This window comes from Sus scrofa, chromosome 13 (genome assembly GCF_000003025.6).
Source record: "Sus scrofa isolate TJ Tabasco breed Duroc chromosome 13, Sscrofa11.1, whole genome shotgun sequence".
In the NCBI taxonomy this organism is placed as follows: domain Eukaryota; kingdom Metazoa; phylum Chordata; class Mammalia; order Artiodactyla; family Suidae; genus Sus; species Sus scrofa.
The window spans coordinates 13,395,309-13,415,926 of NC_010455.5; the positions used below are offsets into that span (position 1 = coordinate 13,395,309).

General features: G+C 41.6%; 1 protein-coding gene across 7 annotated transcripts in view; it reads left to right on the forward strand.

Moving 5' to 3' along the window:
* The window catches only part of LRRC3B (leucine rich repeat containing 3B), a 93,187-nt gene that overhangs the window by 68,279 nt on the left and 4,290 nt on the right, over window positions 1-20,618 (forward strand). For 2 of the 7 annotated variants that reach the window (XM_013981425.2, XM_021071453.1), the window contains exon 2: window positions 5,415-5,499. The exons of 4 other annotated variants lie outside the window; for them this stretch is intronic. The gene's annotated coding sequence lies outside the window, so the exon portion shown is untranslated. Of the gene's footprint in view, window positions 1-3,315; window positions 5,500-20,618 lie in introns of those variants that run through there. One more of the 7 variants, XM_021071452.1, reaches the window with a different exon arrangement.

The following is a 20,618-nucleotide window of genomic DNA, read 5'->3' on the forward strand; positions in this document are numbered from 1 at the left end:
AGCATGATAATTTCTAGGTCCATCCATGTTGCTGCAAATGTTGTTATTTCTGTCCTTTTAATGGCTGAGTAATATTCCGTTGTGTATATGTACCACTCTTTATCCACTCCTCTGTCGATGGACATTTAGGTTCTTTCCATGTCTTGGCTGTTGTATATAGTGCTGCAATGAACATTGGAGTACATGTGTTTTTTCGAGTCATGGTTTTCTCTGGATAGATGCCCAGGAGTGGGAACACTGACAATATTCTGAAGCACTGTGATGACAGCCACACTTCATCAAGGCACATGTAAACCCTAGGGTACCATTCAGATGTCAGGTGATGTCACCATACTTCTTCACAAAGGCAGGCTTCAGTTTGATGATAAGACAGAAGCAGAGCTAGCACATACACACACAAACACACACATACACAGACACTCACACACAGGTTGAGAGAGTGAGGAAATAGCTAGCATGGATTCTGCATCAGTGCAAATCCCACCTTAAACATTTACTAACTCCGTGACCTTGGGCGAATTAATTAACTTGTGTGGACCTCAATTTCTTCACCAGGAAAATGAGGACAGTAACTGTCAATTCAATTCCTCCAAAGGTGATTATACATGCTAGACATTAGTGATGGTGAGAGCATCAGATGTTGTACCTGATGCCATATACAGATTTGCTTATTAAAATAGTATTATACAACTGCTTTTTTCTTTTAATATTAATACTAAGATGTAGTAGAATTTATATATATTTCTTTGGGTACATTTATGCATCTATGCATGTGTTTTCACCTTCTTTTTTAAAAACAGCTACATACTCTTCTACTTTTTGCCATATCTTAATTTTCTCGGGCAGTTCGATTGATTGAAACTTCCTATGATACAATTCAAGATCTTGATTTCATGAATCTGCATTCACTGAGCCATTTCCTGCTTTACTCCCTTCAGACCTAGAATCTAAAGGCTATATTGAATGCCATTCTGTAAGGAAGCATGTCCAGATTTACTGATAATTTAATTCAGTCTCTCTGTTATGACATATTTATCTGGCGGGAAACATTCTCTAAGATTGCATCACCAAAAGTTCCTCTGAGTAGAAAGTATAGTGATCCGGAGTTCCCGAGACCTAGTGAGTTAAGGCTCTGGCATTGTCCCTGCTGTGGGCTCTGGTTATAGCTGTGGTGTGGGTTCAATCCCTGACCTGGGAACACATTCAGTGAGTGCTGCCAAAAAAAAAAAAAAAAGAAAAAAAATGTGAAAGTACTGTGTTCTCAGATTTAGCTCCAAACAGTCACTTTCCCATTCCTGGATTCACCTATGCTATGCGAGTGAAATGGACTTGCCCTCACCAGGTAAATACCATGCTTGTCCCCTTCGCTGCCCACCCTCCCTCAAGGCTTGGACCTGATCTGGGTGCCATAAACATGCCTGGAATGATGGCGTTGTGACTTCTTAGTCCTCCCTGCTCCCTATCTTCTTTCCATATTTCATTTGAAGCCCAGCCTTGAGATCCTATTCCCATTTGGATCATGCATAGCTTTTTTCTCTCCTACATCCCCCACCATCCCAATTTACATTTCTTCTTTGATGTATTTTATAGCTTCTCTTGTGCAGATGGATGTCATACACAAAAGTTAATCTTTAGCTCAGAAAAAAGGATCAGCTCTACATCCCAGGCAGGATGAATCCATTGTTTGTCGAGCCTTCACTAGAGAAGCCTGGAGATGGGACTCTGCACCCAAGAGGTTTATTAAGAAGTACCCTTGGGAATTCCATGGTGGCCTAGTGGTTAAGGATTCAGGCTTGTCACTGCTATGGCTCAGGTTCGAACCCTGGCCCAGGAACTTCCACATGCTGCCAGCGCAGGAAAAAAAAAAAAAAAAAAGAAGTACTCTTGGGATCAGCGTTTGTGGATGAGACGAGATGGGCTGGAGAGAGAAAGAAGCCAAACTGTAATGCAGACCCAGTGACAGCCTCATGCAGCCCTGCTGTCCCAGACTGGGCTGACAGGGCCAGGACTTTCTCTCCTACCCTGGTCAGTCATGGGAGGTAGGCTCTTCCTGGGGAAGGCTAAGTGACTCTGCCTGGAGACAGTCCCCAGAGGGGATTCTCTCCACCATCACCCCCAGTAGCTGGGATATGCCCCTCATTGCAGGGCTATGTGGGTGGCACATCAGAGTTTCCATTACAAAGCAGGATAGGGCATGGGTAAGCAGAGTCCAATCCCTTCCTGGTTCATAAGCTCAGAGAGAAGAGGAATATCCCCTGCTGCTCCAGTGTTCTGTCCAGTCCTGCCATCCTATCTGTGCTGGTGATAGTGGGCTTAAAGGTCTTACTGTGTTGTTGTTGTTGTTATCGTTATTGTTTCTTTCATTACCCCGTAAGGTTTTCCTACAGTCCTTACTGGTTTCTGCTCTTGCTGTCCATGGCATAATCTTTTAAGAATACTTTCTTTGTGTTGCTATGACAATCAGTGCATCTTCTGCATTATAATTGCTCTAAATATGGTCTCAGCATCCCTTTTCCTTTAGTTCTGAGGGGATGAGATGATTCCAAACATGAGCTTGTTTAATAAAACCCGGGCTACTCTGTGTGGCATCTTGTCCCTTTCCTTTGAAGCAGTTGCTGCTGGAGTGAGCATCCCCCCTCCTTTCTCCCTTGATTCCCCAGATCATTTCCATACAACCCACTCAGTATTGCCTGGCAGCAAGGTGGGGGTTGTGGGACCAGTACAGAGAACCAAAACCCACGGAAGACCCCTCATATACTTGGAGCTGAGCTGCTAACAAGTGGAAGAGTTGGTTCATTTGAATTTCATCTCCCTTCATTCCCTCTGATGCTGGTGATCATGAGCAGTGAAAATGACCTGCGACCCAGGAAAGAGATAAAAGAGAGAGTGAACCCAGGGCTTGAAAGAATCCAGAGTCTGACTAATCAAGCCTTTGCCTTGGCTCCTCAACCTCCCAAAGCTCTATCACACTATGGCTCTGGGGCAGAGCCACCAAACAAAGAGAACTTAAAGTGGCCTCTGGAAGGACTGCTGTCAGATTCTTCCTTGGTTGACCCTATAAAGACACCTCATTGAAGCTCCCACCTTCATCATCGCAGAAAGAGGCTCAGGTACCCCAGCTGTACCTGGAAAGACATAACATGGAAGTCTGATGATAGATTCACAGAAAAGAGACCTTGGAATTCCCACTGTGGTGCAGTGGGTTAAGAATATGACTGCAGTGGCTCAGGTTGCTGCAGAGGCGTGGGTTCGATCCCCTGCCCCATGCAGTGAATTAAAGGATCCAGTGTTGCTGCAGTTGTGGCTCAGATTCAATCTCTGGCCTGAGCACTTCCATTTGCCATGGGTGTGGCCATTAAAAAAAGAGAGAGAGAGAAAAGAGATCTTTAAAAATGTGTCTACAATCAGACACCCAGGCATCTTCTGCCTTCTCAGGTCAGCAGATAAGTGTTATATGCTCCCCTGTGGAGGATAATAACATGCATCTTAAATCAAGGACCCCAGAAAGAACAGTAGCTGCTGCTGCTTCAATGCCTCAGGCAAAATTTAGCCTAAGTCAGGGAATGTTTGCCAGCACCACTAGAGAATAATGACCTTTTCCAAACCACCCCCATAATCACTGCTTAGAGTATACTTTTCAAACTCTCCCTCTGGTTCTGGCTACAGAAAGGCAAGCATGATCCCTGCCACAGACAACTGTTGGTGGATTGGGACAGACCTACCTGGATCCCCAAATAGATGAGAGTCTACCACCTGGTGAGTGGGAGAGCTAGCTCTTCCATGGGCCAAGGCCTCAGTTTCCCCTTCAGGGGATGAGCACCCTCTGTTCTGTGGCTGGAGAGTATGCTGGGTCTGTGCCCTGCCAAGTTCCTCTGACTCGGGGGAGTTCCCCGCAGCTTAGTAGACTCCTAGACGCCTGTCTCCCTAAGGGCTGATGAGGAGCTGAGACTGAGGCAGGCAAAGAGGGAAACACGCAGATTTCAAGAGAAAACCCCATTTGGTCTGGATTCAGTCTCCGCCACTGATTCCCCATAACTATTTTACCTTCATGTTTTGACCATGTGTTTCTGAAACCTGGAGGCCAGGCCAGTGTCACAGGCTGCATGACAGTGTATCTGGCAGACCAGGACCCATCTCCACGTGTGAAACAATGTTGGGCCCTCCCAGAACCAGACTTCTTGGGACCATGGCCAACCCCCACCGCAGCCCCGTCCCGCCCCGCCCCGCGCTGCCCGGGTGAGGTTGCTGATGTTGGGGGATGCAGGTTTTTCTTGAATTGGACGCTGCCTTCTCCATTTCCTCCGTGGGCAAGGCTGTCTGTTTTTATTTTGAGCCTGATGCAGGAGAGGCAGCCCACACTTCGCGGCGCGCTCTGTCTTCCTCCGTTTCCACGCGGCTGCCATCTGGATGAAAGGTGGGGAGGTCTGCACAGCAGCGGGACGCGGCTCAGTCCCAGGACTGGAGACCCCACCCCGGCAGCTCTTAAGTTCTTGAGAAGCTTCCACTTTGGTTTTCTGCCCTTCAGCCCTTCCTTGAGCAAACAGGTCCTGAGCACTAGTGTCACTGGCCCCCAGGCGGCTCCCTGGATGCTCACGCCCCCCTACTATGAGTATTTTGCTCTGCCCTGGCCCACCTTCCCACCTGTTACTTTAGGAACTGCTGAGGTGGAAAGGAGAGAATGCTTGGGATACGGGGCAGTGTATTCATGCTGAGATCTAGTGTTAAGGGAGTCAGGAGACCAGCCCAGCCTCGCATCTCTGCAGTTCCCATGTGGCAAGACCCCTCTCAGAGCAAAAAGCCACAGGTGGGGTAAAAATAAACTCTCACCTGACTAATCATTCTTTGAGTTGAAGATGTATAAAGCTTGATTTAATACGATAGTAATTTGATCCCAATCCCGAAACTGTTCTATAGGCAATGAGGTTGGTGACTGCATCTTAATCTTGTAGCAGTTTACAATTTAAAATTTGTGCAGGCATTTAGAGGAGGCAAAATGGGCATTTAGTATCTTTTTCTGGGAGTGGTTTTCTCTTCTCTGCTTGACTTTCTTATCTTCACCTGAGCTAATTATTACTTTTTTTTTTTTTTTCTTCCCACTTATCTTAACCTGGCTGGTTGGTTCACCAAGCTAGAGTAAATGCTAGGATGGGGAATATGCATTCAGTTTTATTTAAACCAGCATCTTATGTCTGGGGAAGTCTTACTGTTACCTGCAGACAATTAACTGAGTTTGGAAAGTTTTATTTGGTTTGTTGTTGACAAAAGCTAAGTCCCCGGGTAGCTGTTAATTTTTCCGGGTGATTCCCAGAGGAAAATCAAGTCACCGCAGGGCCCTACATTTTTTTCCCTGTGGAACTACAGTGAACTGCATAGTATGGAAGTCTCAGATTTGACTTCCCTTTTTTGTTCTGTAGAGTTTCCTTACATTAAAGGAAGATTTGGGGGAAAAGCCTATGCTTAACTGAGAAGATAAAGGACTCAGGAGGAGAACAGGAAGGGGTAAGTGCATTGCTACTAGATCCAGCCTATTGATCTGAAAAGGACTGCCCCATTTACCCATTGGCATTATTTCATAAACAGGAAGCAACCTGTCTGATGAACCTTCTGTTATAATTAAATTGTCATCAGTAGCATCTAAACAAGTTCTTTATATTTCTACAGATACTGGTTGGGTTTTCCATTCTCTCTTCTTCCTTAAAGAGGACTTCGGTTTTTTGAAAAACATGTATCACAGGATAAAATTATTAAGGAAAAGTTTGATTTACATGATTCCCCATTGATCTCTGAGAAGATGAAATTTGAAAGTATACATTAGGGTACTTAACAGAATGAAGCATTGAGTCTGAAATGAAAGGCAAATCACATGCAGATTAAGGATGATATAGATACCGTTTGGTCTCTGCTAGCAGGCTGGAGGGGTAACAATTCTACTGGTTCAGCAGACTGTCATTCTGGAAAGGAACCGTTATGAGGTTCCAGCAGGAAGGACAATCAGAGCAGAAATGAGTTCTCTCTTCACCTGAAATTGAAATCGAGGTCCAGGTGCCAGTCTCAGGTTATCAACCTAGATTATTCTGTGTCAATTTGTGTGAAGTCACAGATCTGGGCAAGCTTGTGGATGCTGTGAATGGCTAAAATGGAATTGGAGAAAGCAGTCCCTCGGGATTTTACCTTCAGACTTACGTAATGGAGTTTCATTTTATGGGAACCGTTTGCAGACAAAACAATAGCTGAAAGCCTCAGAGCACCTCCAGGCTGGCATTAGTTCCTGAATTAATATAGTGTTATTTAATGCAGTCCTATTTCCTCACAATTGCTAAGACATGGCATGTAAATTCTTCATTGAATCTCTGGAAACGCTGCTTTCCCTGTAGTTGCCTCCTTGATCCGGGTCTCTGTGTTTGCATGATAGCTTCTGAAGCCTGACAGAGCCGGTCGGCACTAGACGGCTGAACACAAGCGCCCAGAACAACCACACAGGTCTTTGTTTCCAAGAGTATGTTGAAAGCAGAAGTCACTCAACATAGACATAACTAACATTGTGTGCCTGTGTGCCAGGGACAATTGTAGGTGCTTTACCTAAATAATCTCTCTTAATCCTCACTATAGATAGAAGTAAATGCTGCCCTCCTCATTTACAAACAAGGAAACTGAGGCAAGGCCCAGCTATTGACGGACCTGGGATTCAGGCTCCTGTAGTCTGACTCCTGAGCTCTTGCTCCGCATCACTGAGCTGCACGGACAGAGCACTGACTCCATGCGCTGGGGAGCAAACAGTGTTTAAGTGTATTATTCAGATTTGACCTTGGAATTGGAGGGGTGTCTTTCAGCCATGTATTGATTTTTCTGGGCTGCTCAAAGGGCACTCTAACAGTTTGGGACATTATGGACTATCACAGTCAGCAGAGAGAATTAAATAATTTGGTTTCTACTGATAATGTAACTGCTACTGTCCTTCAGCATTGAACAATTACAACATTCTTTTTCTTTTTATGGCCACACCCACACATATGGAAGTTTCCAGGCCAGGGACTGAACCTGAGCTGCAGTTGCAACCTATGCTGCAGCTGCAGCAACACTGGATCCTTTAACCCACTAGGCCAGGCCGGGGATCGAACCCACACCTCCGCAGCCACATGAGCCACTGTAGTCACTCATGAGCCACAGTGAGAACTCTGAACAATTGCAACGTTCCTGAATGAAGTTTCTATGATCTTTTATTAAGCATAATTTTCTGCTAGTTGTTGGTATAAATATGTGAAACAATTATCAATCAGGCTTTGGGATAGTTAACATAAGTATATTAACTTTTTAAATTGTTAAAATGGTCTTGTGTATAGCTAGCTTTTGCTACCTAACAGTGTCCCCAGACTTAATGGCATGCATTATTGCTTACAAGTTCATCAGTAGCTGGAGGAGCCTTCTGGTCTTAGCTAGGCTTGCTCATGAGTCTGTGGTCACTGCAGGTCAGGTGATTGGCTCTGAATATCTGGTTAGGTTCTCTCATGTGTTGGGAGTGTGAGAGACGGCTTCTTCTTTCTGTGATCCCTCATCATCCAGCCAGCCAGTCAGGGGATTGCACGGTGGCTGGGGAGATTGAAATAGCAAAGCAAGAGCATGTGTGGACTCTTGAAAAGGCCTAGGCTTTGAACTAGCATAATGTAACTTCTGCCTCAGCTGTGGTCAAAGCAAACCCTAAGACCAACCAAGAATAGAGACACAGACTCCACCCCTAGATGGAAGAAGCTTGAAAGTTACTTTCCAAAAACCATGTATAATATAAGATAGGGGATAATGGAAGCCATTTTTTGTAAACAATCTACCACACCATGAAAAATGAGTCTTATCATACCCATTTTGTAAATAAAGAAGTGAGACTCAGAGCTAAAGTAACATGCCCTAAAAATCATGAATCTAATGAGCAGTAAGTTACTTCCACTAATTAATATCTAATAAATTGAGTGACAAAGCTAGACAAGCTTGGATATGTCTAACTTCAAAGCCCTTTCTTTGAATTGCTGCTCCCTAAGGTTTTCAAGGCCTTGAAAGATTGTGTTACTAATGATTTTTTAAAAAATGAAAACAGTGTCTAGGGATGAGGAAATAGGGGAGGATAACATTCAAACATAATAATAGCCCATTTGTTGCAATTCATTGATAGGCATGCATGTTTTAATCCAGGGGCATTTCCTTCATTAAACAAAATGATCCTTAGTGATAGTTATGGATTATTAGTTTTTTTTTTTTTTTTTTTGTCTTGGCCTGCAATAAATATTGGTTGGTTTTGGATGTTTCTTCAGGGTAATATATGGCCTGAGAACAATCAAGTGCAAATAGAATTCTCATTTGCAAAACTTGTCGCCTCATATTCTTCAGAATGTTTGGGTAAAGTAAGAGGAGGAGGAGTAGAGGTAGCATTAAATGTTCTTTAAATAATCTGAATTTAGCAAATGTCATGGTCTGTGGGTGGTTATGCTGTAAAAATTATGGGCATGGGGAGGCCTTTGTCAGGGGGCCCAAGTATGTTTGGAAAATTGAGTGAGCAGGTTACTTTGCTGTAACTTCCCAGAATCTTAACTAGGCTGATGACCACTGTGACTCAATGAAGGTGCTTCTCAGACTTACATACCTGCAGACATATTCATGTGGTGCAACTCACAGACACCCTTTATTCCCTTGGGAAGTCTGAACTTGCTTCTGATCCCTTTGAAGGTATGTTTGGATTCAGTAGTGTTTGTCAAGCATCTGCTATGAGAGAGGCACTGTTAGAACCATATCAGAAACCCATGAAATAATTATTATTCTTATTTATAATTTAGGAGACAGACTCAGAGCAGTTTTTTTTTGTCCAAGATTATCCATCTGGTACCCAAACTGACAGTTGAACCTGATTTTGTCTAACTTCAGGCTAGTGGTATTTCCTGAGTACTCTGCTGAGATTCAGAAAGTTTAGTGACTACTCAAAAGAGATACCGTGTCTTGCACATTTTTGTAACCCCTGTAGCTCCTACCAGAAAATCAGTTATCAGTCAGGACCTACAGGCTAATCTCTTTGTTTATACCTAGTTATTATCATAGCCGTTCTCCTGGTAAAAGTTGCAATAGCAGAGAAGAGAACAAGATGAAAAGTAAAGATTTCTATATCGTCAGCTCCAGAACCAAACCCTCAAGGGTAAAATTATTATCCCTTTTTTTTCTTTTTATGGCTGCACTTGTGGCTTGAGGACGTTCTCAGGCCAGGGGTCAAATCAGAGCTGCAGCTGCGGCTACACCACAGCCACAGCAATGCTGGATCCAAGTCACATCTGTGACCTGTGCCACAGCTCATAGCAACACCAGATCCTTAACCTACTGAGCAAAGCCAGGGTCGAACCCATATCCTCATGGACACTGTGTCAGGGTCTTAACCTGCTAAGCCACAGCAGGAACTCCTGTTATCCATTATTTATTCTTCTTCCATAACTTATTAATTATGTGTGTGTGTGTGTTTGTGTGTGTGTGTGTGTGTGGTGGTGTAGATACTTCTGTTTTGTCTTACCAGGACCAATGAATACATTTTTCCTTTATATTTTGGCATATTTTTTTATTAATATTTTTAATTAAAATATAATTGATACATAAAATTATGTTAGTTACAGGCATACAACATTGATTTGATGTTTGTATGTATTGCAAAAAATTGCTACAATAAGTCTACTTAACCCCATCATCATGTGTAGTTACAATTAGCTGATTTACAGTAGTATAATAGTTTCAGCCATGATTCCATAATTTTATAGATTATACTCCATTTAAAGTTATTGCGGAATGCTGTGTTCCCTGTGCTGTACATTACATCCGTGTCTTATTTTTTTAATACCTAGTAGTTCATTACCTCTTAATCTCCTTTCCCTATTTTGCCCCTTCCCTCACCCACTCCTCACTGTTAACCACTAGCTGTGACAGTTTCTATTTTATTATACTCATTTTTTTTTTCCGATTCCACGTATAAGTGAAAACCTACAGTATTTGTCTTTCTCTGACTTACTTTACTAAGCCTAATACCCTCCAGGTCGATTTATGTTTCTGGAAAAGGCAAGATTTCATTCTTTTTAATGGCGGAATATTTCATTTTATTTATATATTTATTATATATACCCACACTCCATTTTCTTTATCCATTCATCCGTTGATGGACATTTAGATTGTTTTCATATAAATACTGCTGCTATGAACATTGAGGTGTATATATCCATATCCTTTCAAATTGGTGTTTTTGTTTTCTTTGGGTATGTACCCGGGAATGGAATTGATAGGTCATATGGTAGCTCTATTTTTATTTGAGGAAACTCCATGCTGTTTTCCATGGTGGCTGCATCAATTTACATTACCACCAAAAGTATAGGAGGGTTCCTTTTTCTCTAAATCCTTGCCAACATTCATTATTTCTTTTGTTGTTGTTTTGTTGTTGTTGTTGTTTTGGTGATGGCTGTTCTTTCAGGTGTGAGGTGATATCTCATTATGGTTTTGATTTGCATTGCCCTGAGGATTAGTGACAAGCATCTTTTCATGTGCCTGTAGGAGAAATGTCTATTTAATTCTTCTTCCCTGTTTTAATGGAGTTGTTTGGGCTTTTTTGTTTGTTTGTTTTTATTTTTGTTTTTATGGACCATATCTGCAGTATTTGGAGGTTCCCAGGCTAGGGGTCGAATCAGAGCTGTAGTCACTGGCATACACCATAGCCACAGCAACACCAGATCCGAACTAAGTCTGCAACCTACACCACGGCTCACAGCAACACTGGGTCCTTAACCCACTGAGTGAGGTCAGGGATCAAACCTGTGTTCCATTGAGCCATGACAGGAACTCTGAGTTTGTTTTTTGATGTTGAGTTGTATGAGCTGTTTATATATGTATTGAATGTTTAACCCTTATTGGTCTTATCATTTGCAGATATCGTCTCCCATTCAGTAGGTTGTCTTTCACTTGTGAATGGTTTCCTTTGCTGAGCAAATGCTTTAAAGTTTGATTAGATCCCACTAGTTTATTTTTGTTTTTATTCCTTTTGCCTTTGGAAATAGAGCCAAAATAAATATTGCTACAATTTATGTCAAAGAGTGTTCTGCCTGTGTTCTCCTCTAGGACTTTATGGTTTTGGGTCTTACATTGAGGTCTTTAATTCATTTTGAGTTTATTTTTGTTTGTGCTGTGATAAAACGTTTGAATTTCAGTCTTTTATGTGTAGCTGTCCAGTTTTCCCAGCATCATTTATTGAAGAGATTGTCTTTTCTCCAATGTGTCTTTTTCCTTCCTCTGTCATAGATTAATTGACCATAGGCATGTGAGTTTATTTCTGGGTTCTCTATTCTGTTCTGCTGATACACATGCCTGGTTTTGTCCCATGCTGTTTTGATCGCTATAGCTTGATAATATAGTCTGTACTCAGGAATATGATACCTCCAGCTTTGTTATTTTTTTCTCTAGATTATTTTGGCTATTTCAGTCTTTTGTATAGAACTAGACAAATTTTAGCACTGTTTATTCTGCTCAGTGAAAACAGTCATGGGTATTTTGATAGGGATCACATTAAATATATAGATTGCTTTGAATTATATGGATATTGTAACAATATTAATTCTTCTAATCAATAACATGGGATATCTTTCCATTTATTTGCATCATCTTCAATTTCCTTCATCAGGATCTCATAGTTTTCAGAGTATAGGTCTCTTACCTCCTTAGTTAAGTTTATTCCTAGGTATTTTATTCTTTTTTGATGCAATTTTAAACTGATTTTTTTTTCTTGCTTTCTCTTTCTGATAGTTCATTATTAGTGTATAGAACAGATTTCTGCATATTAATCTTGTTACCTGCACCTTTAATGAATTTATTTATTAGTTCTAATATTTTTTTGGTGAAGACCTTAGGACTTTCTACATATGTATCATGTCATTTGCAAATATAGTGATGCAATTTTTTTTCTTGTGAAGGGAACTTTTAAGATCTACTCTCTTAGAGACTTTTAAATATATGATGCAGTATTATTAACTATAGTAATCATGCTGTACACCCCAGGACTTATTTATTATATCACTGGGAATTTGTACCTTATTTGGCGTCATTTTTATCAGGATTGTAGATTGCTTCTTTGTTTTGTATTGATGTACCATATTTATTTAATCAATCTATTTGTGATGAATATTGAGGTTATTTCTAGGTTTTTTTCTAATTCCTTTTTTGCTACAATAAATATTTTCTCAATGAAGAAACAATATTATACATATAATTTGCACAGCGTATTTTTAATGAAAAACATAGAAAACATGCAGGACATTATATCACAGAAATGCAGTGGACTATTTTCAAGAACATGTTAAAGGAGCTTTAAATAGTTTTCTTAATTCAAATATTTTGGCCAAGAAAAAGTACCCTACTTCTCTGATCAGTTAGACTCTAGCCAGAGAGCAAAAGACCCAGCCAGTGGTCCCATCATATGCCTTTATGACCAAGATCATTAATGGCTAAACCCAGAGAGGGCGACTCAGCTCTCTGGTACTGTTGGTACCATACTTTCCCCACCCAACAGTTCTGCGTGGTTTGGTTTTTGATGCTATGGACAAAGATTCAACATAAATTGGAAAAATGCAACCACCTTTTTTGTCATGTTGAAGTCATTGCACATTATTTATGCAATGGCCCTTTCAGTGATGTAGACCATGAACTGAATTCAGATGACAAGTCCTTTGACCCTACTAACTCCCTTCTGGGAATTTATCTTAAGAAATGATCCAAACGAGAAGATGTGTTGATGAAAAACATCCTTTTCAATTCTGTGTTATTTATGATAGCACAAATGGATGAAAACAAACCAAAATATTTAGCAAAAGAATAATGGTTCGATTTAATATATAACCCCATTCACTGGGGCTTTATGCCAGTATTCAAGCACCGAGAGTCGTGACCATTTAAAACTTTGAAAAGTGACAAAGTTATTACCTGTGCTAAAATAGTGATGTATGTACACATATCATTTTATAAAGCCTGGGAGAATAAAATATTTGATGTGTTAGATTTTTGCATTCTGGATAGTCTTTTTCATCTATAAAAAAATCCTATCTGTTTTATAATATTTTTGTAAAATTAATAAGTTAATAATCTACCAAAGGTAATTTATGTTTATATCTGAATCTTGGACAAATGTCTATTTTAGTCTCATTCAGGAATTGACAAACTCTTTTAAAATGGCTTCTAACAAGTCTTTCTCCAACATGGCCCAACCTCCTCCAAAGTCACAACTCATCATAGCATCAACTCAAAATCCAAAAATCTCATCTAAATATCAACTTTAAAATCCCAGATCTCACCATCTAAATTGTTCAAAGCAGATATGGGGAGACACTGTGTATGATCCATCTAAGGACAAAGTTCTTCTTTTTTTTAATTTTAAATTTATTTATTTTTTGTTTTTTTAGGGCTGCACCCATGGCATATGGCGTTTCCCAGGTTAGGGGTTGAAAATCAGAGATGTAGCTGCTGGCCTATGCCACAGCCACAACAATGCAGGATCTAAGCCTTGCTGTAACCTACACCACAGCTCACAGCAAGGCCAGATCCTTAACCCTCTGAGTGAGGCCAGGGATCCAACCTGCATCCTCGTGGATGCTAGTCAGATTCATTTTTGCTGACCCACGATGGGAACTCCTCTTCTTCATCTTTAAAGTAAAACATTTGGTCCAGTGCCTTGCATATCATAGAAATGTAGGCACCATCAAAATTATTCCCTTCATTGTATTAAGTGGAGGGTAGCCCTTTATAGCCTCCTCATTGCCTTAGCAGAGAGAAGGCAAAGTATAAGATGATGATGAAGACAGTAATGGTAGGGGTAGCAGAAGTGATGGTAATAGTAGCTCTTAATAAGGAGTTCATCATGCAGCAGAGCTTTTATAAGTTTTTTATATGTTGTCTAAATTTATTCTCATGAAGCCTCTTTGTGGTGAGAACTATTGTTACCCCTATGTTCATGTGCGAAAAGTGTGGGATAGAGAGGTTATGTAATTAGTAAGTGGCCAAGCCATGATGTCCATGCTGCTCAGTTAAAACCAGGTCCACCTTACACTCATGTTCTAGGTCACTGTGCCCAACCTTTTTCTAGTCTTGATGTTCATGAAATGCAATTTTAAAGAATTGCTACTCATTTTTCCTTCAGTTTCCATTTTGTCTGTCACACTCTGATGAACATTCCTAAGATTCTCCTGCTTTACCAGGAAGAGATTTCTTCTCTTCTGGAAGTTCTTTTTTATTATTGTTTGTTGTTTAAGACTTAGAATCTCCCCTCCAAATTTGCATTTGAAAAAATTTGAAACTTTCAGGTAAGTTGAAAAATTGGTACAATGAACACTTTTATCTCTCACTTTCCATTTACCAATTGTTAATCTTTCCTCTCTGTCTTTCTGCATATAAATAGATATAGTGTTTTTTTTTGCTGGACAGTTTTTTTGCGGCAATTGTCATGACACTTACCCCCAAATCTTGCACCTTCTAAGAACAAGGACTCTCTCTTTCTACTTAGATCATGATAAAATCCAATAAATTTTAATATGATACATGTATCTAACATTCAGCATGCCTGAACTGACAAGTTAGAACAAATGGATTTCATGTCATTCTGATAAAAAAGTTTTTTTCTGAGTAGACTTCCAGAGATTCTTACAGAGAGGAAGATCCCTTTGTGGCTCAGTGGTTAATGAATCCGACTAGGAACCATGAGGTTGTAGGTTCGATCCCTGGCCTTGCTAGTGGGTTGAGGATCTGGCGTTGCTGTGAGCTCTGGTGTAGGTTGCAGATGTGGCTCGGATCCCGAGTTGTTGTGGCTCTGGCATAGGCCGGTGGCTACAGCTCCGATTAGACCCCTGGCCTGGGAACCTCCATATGCCATGGGAGCAGCCCTAGAAATGGCAAAAAGACAAAAAAAAAAAAAAAGAGATTCTTACAGAGAAAGAGTCTCACCCCCCATGACTTTCCCAAACTCTGTAGGAAGTGGTAAACAGAAGGCTGGTTTGGCATTTGAAACTCAGCATTTGTATTTACAGACTCTCCATATCAAAAAGTGTCCAGGAAAGGAAATATATGAACCAGTGGGTGTTGAATGAGATCTGTTCTGCTCTGCACCTGGGGTCCAGGTTCTGTTCTTCCACTGACTAGTGGTATGATCAAAGTGGCCCCCACTTGCTGAGTTTTCCACTGCCCTGAAGTAGGGCTCCTTACGTCCATCATTTGTATCTGACAAGGCTGTTCAAGGATTGAATGAAAGCATATCCATGGACTTGCCCACAAGCATTTAATTCGAGTTCACAGACATAAGGCAGTTGTATCATTTTAGGGTTTTGACCTAGAAGCATACTTCAGCCACTCTCCCCGCCCTCCCCACATCTGCCAGTCTTTCTTTTCAGCTTGCAACTATCCCCTCCATGTAAAATCCATTATGGCCCTTGTTCCTCATCTTAGTGGAATCAGTCAAGAGAGAGAAAAGTCGTTATGATAATTGAGCTGTAAAGATGAGTGCAGTGCCATGTCAGACCATACCAATGCTGGAAGCCAAAGGACTGGAGTTCAGAGCTTGCCCTGTCACAGCAGCTGTGACAGTGGGCAATTCCATAGCTTCTTTATGCCTCGATTTGCTCATCTGAAAGGTCATGACTGCTGCCTTTCAGGGCCGTCGTGAGAACTGTGTAAGGTGATATGAATGTATCCAGAATAAATGCACCTTCCTTTTTGCCTCCCAATTTTGTTAGGTGATTACCCTCCTCTAGCCCCTGAACAAAAACATCAGTCAGCCCCCAAATTTGTGCCTACTCTTAGATTTCCCATGGTTATTTTGTCATAAGCTCCATTAATTTCAAAATAAATATGATAACTGAAACGTCCAGTCCAGGAAACATGGTTACTCTGAATTTCATCTAATATTCAGTTCTTCTCCCCTCCTCTTTATTTTGGGCTCAGAGAGAAGGGGAGGGAAATGAGCTGTGGTGGGCAGCTTGGTTTTTTCTCCTTGTCCTTCTTTCTCATTCTGGACAACGTGAGAAGGTCAAAATGACCAGCCCTCTGAAAGCATGGTCTGGTGGTAAAGATAAACAGATGTCTTTGAGTAGAAAATGATAAATAATATAGAAGAGGCTAAGATACTAGAAAAGGAGTTTGAAGGTTTGAGGAGGTCCCTGAATCAAACAATTCAGGATCTGCAAGCAGCCTATAGTCCCTTTAAATATAAGCATCCTCAGTTCTTCCCTAATCCGTCTGCCCTATAAGTTCCTATCCTTAACTAAGCTGCTGTTATTAATGGGCCAGCTAAATGCCCCATGGACCATGTCTTCACAGTCAGAATTGAAACCAGCAAAGCTCTTCCAAGGTCTTCCAAGCTCTAGAGGTCTTTGATTGGGATAGTTTCTGATAAATTGCATGTTTGTGGGGTGAAGCACCATTGGTCATCCACTTTTAAGCCACCAATGTATGTTTACTGAGCTCAGGATTTGGTTTCTGTGTCTGTGTAAGGAAGTGTGGTGGGAGATAAGACTGGAAAAGGAAGATTGTTAGGAACAACAACAGGGGATAGATAAAGCTCTTTGACCATCAAGATGACGGGGTCAGTGTTCCTTTCACTAGACATTAGGAGAAGAATGGAAGCAGAGAGGAGCTTCCCAGACAACTCCAGGATTGAGGCTTTTGCTTTCAGAATAAGATGGTGGAGATTTGAACAGGAAAACTGGCAGGGGGAATGCAAAAGAAGGGAGGGGTACAAGGGAGAATGAAAATGAAAACTTCTCAAGCAATCAGGAGGGAAGAACAGGTGGTTTGTCGTAGCGGAGGAAGGTGGCTGGATGGGATTGAAGGGTGAAAATGATTTTGCTTTTAGGTATGCCCAGTCTGAAGCCCTAGTGGCATGTTTTGGTGAGAGGTGGCTGTGAATGGAGACATAGGTCTAAAAGTCATGGCAGAGTTCAGTGCCAACGATGTAAATTAAGAAATGGTAGAAACAGGATCTCCAAGAGTAGCAGTGGCAAAAATGACCCCTTCATCTGGATTATTCGCATCCCAACTCTCTTTCCCTATCTTTGATCAGGAATTACACAGATTGATGGCTTAAGCACCCCATACTTAGTTGCTAGAAAAACCCGAGCAAATAAAGAACAATTTCTATAATAGGCTGTAAGGCTAATTTCAGAAATACTGCATTGAAAACATTATGTACTCAAACTAGAGTCTTTGTGGACATAAACAAAAACTACCCAAATGAGAACAAGCAAAAGGCTATGTATTCAAAGCTTTCTATAGCAGGGGACTCATCCACCATCCTTGGTATTTGGCAGAGATTCAAATGCAGGCAGGAGTATGCAAAAGCTTTTTTTTTTTTTTTTTTTTTTTTTTTGTGATTTCTTGGGCCGCTCCCGCGGCATATGGAGGTTCCCAGGCTAGGGGTTGAATCAGAGCTGTAGCCACCGGCCTACGCCAGAGCCACAGCAACGTAGGATCCGAGCCGCGTCTGCGACCTACACCACAGCTCATGGCAACGCCAGATCGTTAACCCACTGAGCAAGGGCAGGGATCGAACCTGCAACCTCATGGTTCCTAGTCAGATTCATTAACCACTGCGCCAGGATGGGAACTCCTGCAAAAGCTTTATAGTGGAAAAAAAGAAGGCTTCAAATATGCCCTGATTGGAGGCTCTGGCTTGGGGAGCTGGAGGCCAGCTAATTAGAACTGGGACATCCTATGTAATTGGTTATGGAGGCAGATTTGGTTTCCTGTGGTTGGCCCTAAGGTGGAAGCAAGAACAAAGATTAGAGAGGCTGGCAGTTATTGATAAAATCCTGGTTGATTTGGCCTCCAAATTGCAGGCTGTGGTTGAACTTCCCTGGCTAGTTCCTGCAGGTTGTGAGTTTGAGTTCCCTTTTTATATATTATCTCAACACTGTCCCTTTGAATATTCAGTCTTTTATGTTGAAAAGTGTTCACCTTTAGGAAGTTCCCTTTGGGGCGCAGAGGTAACAAACCCGACTAGTGTCCATGAGGATGCAGGTTGATCTCTGTCCTCCTTCTGTGGGTTAAAGATCTGGCATTGCCACAAGCTGCAGGAGTATGTTGTACGCGTGGCTGGGATCCTGAATTGTTGTGGCTATGGCACAGGCCAGCAGCTACAGCTCCAATTCAACCCCTAGCCCCCAGGAACTTCTATATGCCACAGGGGGGCAGCCCTAAATAGTAAAAAAAAAAAAAAAGAAAAAAAACAAGGTCAGCTTTAAAACTGTATCATCTTCTCATTTGCCTGACCCTCTTGGCAACCATTGTGTAGCTGTTTATTTTTTATTTTTTTATTTATTTATTTTTTGCCACGCCCCCGGCAGATATAGAAATGACCAGGTTAGGGATCACATTCAAGCCACAGCATGACCTAGGCCACAGCTGCAGCAACACTGGATCCTTAACCCACTGCACCAGATCTGGGATGGAACTCAGGCCTCAGCAGCTACCTGAGACCCTGTGGAGACAGCGCGGGATCTTCAACCCACTGTGCCACAGTGGGAACTCTGTCTCTTTCCTGTACTGAGAAGTTGCTTTCGGAGGCATTGCATTTGGATTGGTTTTTCAGCTAAACCCTAGTTCTTTTGTCTTAAATCCTGTCGTTATTATAAAACATAAACAAACAGAACACCTTTATACCCTAAGAAGGTATAATCATACAGAAGGATATAAAACGAAAAGACAATTTCCCTTCTCCCTCTGCCAGTCCCCGAGTTCCACTATTCATTGTATCCTGCTACATCCCTATGGAAATGATCTTTGCATATGTAAACATATAAACTATATACCTGTAGTTGCATATTGGCCTCTGCTTGAAAAAAATCTTGCATAAGTGGGGTTACACTATTATCCCTTTTTTATTAACTCTTTTTTTTCCGAGCTGTTTTGGGGGTCATCTTTGGAGATCTTTACATCAGTACATGTCAGTCTAACTTGTTCCCCATTTATACCCTCATCAAGTGGGCTTTGTTCTCCACTCTGTCATTGGTACTAGATTTCAATGACACTCTTCCTAATTTTAAATGAGGTGAGAGGTCCTTTAAATTGAATTTATTTTACTGTCAGTGAGATCAAGAATCTTCATATAATTCATTAGCCGTTTGTACACATGGCTTTTCTGTCCATTTTTCAATCAAATCAATTTCCTATTCCTCCCTAAGATCTTGTATATTAGAGTTACCAGCCCTTTATTTTACCATCCATCATTTCACCTTGTATATCTGCCATACAGAAGTTTTAATTTTAAGTACTTAAATTTGTGGGGGTTTTTAAATTGGTTTTAATTTTATGTCTTGAATTGAAAGAACTTCCTGTTTTGCTACTTTGTTGCATTTTAATCAAATCCCCCGGTTTGGAAGCAGAATTGCATGGAAGAAGTTGGTGTGTCTGGCATTTCTCTGTGAATTGATTCCTTGTCTTGGAAGAGTTCATGAAGGCTTGAGTGGCCTGAGTATCCCCTAATGATGAGAAGAAAGAAACAGGAAGCAAGAGAGATTTTAATCAGCCACTGAAAAACTGTCCTCTCAGGCAGGCTGCTAAGTTGTTTTATTGTTTTGTTTTGTTTTGTTTTTTTTCCTCCTGGAAATAGTATTTGATGGTTGGCCCCCAATCACAGCAATAATTGCTGTAGCTCAGAAAGTTGTGTGACAGGAAAATGTGAGCAAGGCATGGGTACAGGGATAAAATGGCCCTCTTTGGGGACACAGCTCAGACCCGAAGAGCACATCCAGAAATTTTGTCACTTCCTGATTGCCGCAGACATATTTGAGGGCAATGAAGAGATGAGGATGGAGCAGTGGAATGAGTTGAGAATTGTATAGGGGGAGTCAGGAGAGAGAGAAGATGCTGTTTATTTATTTATTTATTTTTTTATTTTTAGGGCCGCATCCATGGCATATGAGAGTTCCCAGGCTAGGGGTCCACTTGGAGCTGCAGCTGCTGGCCTACACCACAGCCACAGCAAACACAGGATCCAAGCCACATCTGCCACCTGCGGCAACGCTGGTTCCTTTACCCACTGAGCAAGGCCAGGGATTGAAGCCGCATCCTCACAGACATCATGTCAGGTTCTTAACCTACTGAGTCACAACGGGAACTCCTGAGAAGATGCTGTTTAATTTGGTCTGTCCCTTTGGTTGTTTGATTTCTCATCAGGAGACCAGGCTGTGACTGCTGCTGCCATTGCTGCCATCACAGTGTGACCTCAGGCTGCCTTTGTGTTCTACGTGCTCATCCTGAAGTTAGGAAGGAAGCATTTTTTGTCCTGCAGCAGGATGGCATGTTTGAGACTTTGGGTTTGCAGGCTGGCTTGACTGGGAAGAAAGCACGAGAGTTTTAGGTTTCCAGGCTTCTCCTTATCTCTGTCCTCTGCTGGATATAACTGATGTCTGAAGAATGCCTGGGTTCACTCAGAGGTACATCTCCCCATGGCTTCCTTCCCTAGGAACCGCTGGTTTCTCTCCAACACTTTATGGCAATGCCAAGCTGGTAATCCCTTTGGAAAACAGCAATTCAGCACAGTAGAGAGCTCGTCTGTCCTCACTGTTGAGGATAACCTTGACTCT